Source organism: Tursiops truncatus, chromosome 1 (genome assembly GCF_011762595.2).
Source record: "Tursiops truncatus isolate mTurTru1 chromosome 1, mTurTru1.mat.Y, whole genome shotgun sequence".
In the NCBI taxonomy this organism is placed as follows: Eukaryota; Metazoa; Chordata; class Mammalia; order Artiodactyla; family Delphinidae; genus Tursiops; species Tursiops truncatus.
Window position 1 is genome coordinate 106,502,248 of NC_047034.1, and position 4,009 is coordinate 106,506,256.

General features: G+C 40.0%; 1 non-coding gene across 1 annotated transcript; it reads left to right on the plus strand.

The window, feature by feature from the left end:
* The first annotated feature begins 715 nt into the window (after positions 1–715).
* Positions 716–827, plus strand: LOC117309768 (U6 spliceosomal RNA). Its single transcript, XR_004524066.1, has one exon. It is a non-coding gene; the product is annotated as a U6 spliceosomal RNA (small nuclear RNA).
* The last annotated feature ends 3,182 nt before the right edge of the window (positions 828–4,009 follow it).

The following is a 4,009-nucleotide window of genomic DNA, read 5'->3' on the forward strand; positions in this document are numbered from 1 at the left end:
TGGGAATCTGATCTCTAGACTTCAGATCTATACAACTGAGCCTAGTTGAGGAATTTGATGCTGTTGTTCCTATTGAACTGATAGAACTGGAAGTCACATAAACTGCAGTAAGCTCGTTTATGGAGACTCAAGTAACTTTTTGGACCGTGCTTGGGTTAATGATAGGGCAGAAATGCCATTAGAGCAGAATACTGTTAATCCACTGGTGACATGCATTAGTGATACTTGAAAAGTTGTACAGTGATGGGGACTTTTGTAGTTTTAGCTCCTCCCCCTATTAAGATTTGTAGGTGTTTTATATAAACGTTTATGATTCTCCCATTCACCCTCAGCGCATGACTCAGATCCATTTAACCTACCAAGAGACACGCTCAAGAAGGCTTTCTGTTAATGGAATGCGGCTGCCTTGTTTTCTTTCAAAATGCAATACAGTTACTTTGGAATTACAAGTCTACTGTGTGACCAAGAAGCATCCTCAGCTGAAATGCAGATTGCACAGGGTATTGGAAACGTGAATCGTATTTTCATTATTTACTCAAGGGTTCATGATTGGGAGTAGAAGTGCAGCAAAAAGAAGAGACTTTTCAAGAACGTATTGGATTAATCTGAGGTTCTTCCCCTTCATATCTGATTTATCTTTTGCCATGAATTGACCAAAGCCTTCATGGAAGATATGCTCAGACAATGACAGCCAATTACCTGTTAGAAATATCTGTGATGCTCGACTCGACAGTACATAACACTAAAAAAATTGAACCATACAGAAAAGACTACCATGGCCCCTATGCAAAGATAATATGCAAATTTGTGAAACACTCCCTATTTTTAAACTAAACTTACTGTGATAATAATTTTGTAATAAATATATATATCAAATCATTAAGTTGTATACCTTAAACTCATACAATGTTACATGTCAATTATACTTCAATAAAACTGGAAAAAAATAGAAGAATTTGTGTTTGGAGGCTGGAGGGAGAGCCAAAGACTCAGGTAAGGCAGTCCCATCTTTTGAGACTGTAGTCATGAATTTAGCAAGAAATTGAAACTGCAAAATGCTGTATTAACCACATATGTAGTTACCTGAAATCCGGCATCATTTTAAACAAAGTGGTTAAGAGGGTATAAATGTTAGTATTCCATTGCCATCCCTGCCACCACAAATCTACAGCCTACTATTTCCCTACCATATATTTTCTAATGATGCTTCTGTTGATAGAAAGCCCTAGTCATTTTTTATTAATGGTTGCTGTGACTTCTCCCCGCTCTCTTTCCATTGGCACAGCATTTACTGATTAAAGATGCTGGGTGAGTCAGAATATTCCTTGCATAATGATTGGTTAGTTGGAATGGGTACCAGCTCTTCCTTCGTGATAAAGAACAGTGTATATAAATAAGGGTAAGAGATTTTCTTGATGTTCAAGGTCTTTGGTCTCTGAGTTACAGACTATAAATATTTCCTGGGCCACATTCTAGATGCAGAACTTCCACTGCAGTCAACAGAAATTTTGTGACAAAATTAATGGCAGGAAAATTCACTATGATTATTTATTATTATTTCTTTTTGACTGCTCTGAAGATACTTTGGTGCATAAAGTATTGAAGAAGTATTGAGTTTTTCTAGTGGCTCATTTTCATGCAAATGTTTATCACATTTCTGGGTATTGTTTTCCTCTATCATATATATTTCCATCTTCCATGGGTAAATCAAAATCCTCATCCACATTGCATATTCAGCCTGTATTCTCATTAATTGTTACGAATATGTGATTTTCATTTATGATCTTAGTGGGTGTTTCTGAAAATTCCACAGCAGCATCTGGCCAGGAAATGGTGTCTGTGAATCAGAATCACTACACCTAATTTTATTTTTCTTCTGTGTACTCATTTCTCTAATCCTTTCCCAGCAAACAGGAGGGATTCCTGTTTGGATTCTTTTTTATCTTAATTGTCAGAGACCCCCTGCCCACCATGTATAGACTTTAGGTTTAATTTTGCTTTTTCTGTTATGCATGGCTCAGGGAAAAATGGAAGCAAATCTTGAGTCCCCTCTTCCTTTCTGCTAACGTTCACATCTAAGCCACCACCGTGGTTTAATCTGACCAGTGTAAGCACCTCCTAAGAGGTTTTTCATCATGTTCAATTTCAGTCCCTCCCTTCTAATCTCTCAATGCTGATGTTAGAATGATCTTTTAAAATGCAGAGATGATTCTGCCTCTCTCTGCTTAAAACTCTTCTTATTGTCCTTAGGATAAGCAAATTCTTGAACATAGCTCATGGAGCTCTATATACTCTGGTCCCTACTTGCCTCTCCAGGCAGTTGTTCCACTCTCTCCCTCACTCTACGCTCAGACACAGGGACCTGCTCTTAGATCTCCACATCATCACTTTCTTTCACCTCCAGGCCTTGATACACTATTGCTTGGCTCACTACTCCGCTCCACATGCCCCTGAGTATATCCTACTCATCATTCAAGTCTCAGCTTAAACTCTGCTCTTCTGAGTGGCCGTTCCTACTGCCATAGATGGGCTTTGCATTCCCACAGGATCCTGCACCTGACCTTTCAAAATAACCATCACACCTGTGACTTTTTGTTTAAAGTCTATCTTCCCCGCTAGATTGCTTTCTTTGTTAGCAATCTTTGTTAGCATGGTCACTGAGGCCAGTGACCATACCTGTGTTGTTTATTGCTCTGTCCCCAGCACCTTGCACAGAAAAGGTGTTTGGACACCTAACAGGTACGTAATAAATGTTTGTTGACTTCCTAATTCCACCACTGTCCTCAGTTACTCCTTTTACACTGCAATCAGTAGATGCAAGTTCATTTATTTCCAAGGAGACAATGGGATACTCTTTGAAGTTTGCACAGATACTCATTGTCCTTTATGATTTTCTCTGGAGCTTCTTCCTGATGTTAATTTTTACCCTCAGAGCTCACTCTTCCCTGGAGTGACTGAAACATCCTTGTGTGAGTGGGAGATCTCTAGCCTGGGAGATGGAAGCCTTGAATTTGAATTTGCCTATGACGTTAGGTTTTAACTTGAGCAGGTCATTTAATCTCTCTGGTTATTATTCCCCTAGGCCACAAAATGAGATGAACAGACTAGACTAAATCTATAGGCTCTTCTGTGATGTTAAGAAGCCATTTTGCGCACTTCTGGGAAGAGTTAGCCCACTGTCCTGGAGTGCAGAAGAGAAAATTACTGAAAGGTGGTCAGATGGAAATTCAGCATCTCCTCCTAGAGTGAAGGTTAGATCTTGACCTGGAGAGGGCTGAGGATAGGTTGTCTGTTTCCTCCAACTTGTGCCCTCCTTCTTCTTGTTCCTCTGTGATTCATGGCAGCCCTAGGCAGTTGGGGCTTATGGAGACAGAGCTGATGGGGGACACACATGAAACATTCTCTCACCTGGATTAGAAGCAAGCCAGGAGAGTGTATAAACACATGGTGGAGGTTGTTCGTGTATGTGCATGGAGGTGGCGGGGTGATTGTTATTGCCTGCTATCTAATCATTGTATCTTTATTCATACAATCGCCACATTGCTAAAGAGTGTTTAATGTATAATTAGTGAAAGAGCGTAAGACTTAGAATTAGACTGACTGGGATTTAATATCCAGCTCCATCACTGTGGTGTGTATGTGTGTGTGTCTGAGAGAGAGAGAGCAACAGAGACAGAGAGACACTGAGACCCAAGGCAATTAATTTGATTTCTATGAATCTTAGTTTCCTTCTCTACCCATTTATGGTAGTAACTATGGCATGGCATTAAGGATTTTAAAAGATCACATTTATATGATGAGTTATTACTGTCCACTTAGCATGTCTTCCCTCTTCTTCTGATAATGCCATTCTCCTCTAGAGAACCTGCCCTTCCCTACTTAGATCATGTCTCTGATGTAAGGGGCTGCCAATCAAGTATCAACTAGTTGCTCTACAGAAGTCCACCTTAAGCATCTTTTTTTTTGTGGTACGCGGGCCTCTCACTGTTGTAGCCTCTCCCGTTGCGGA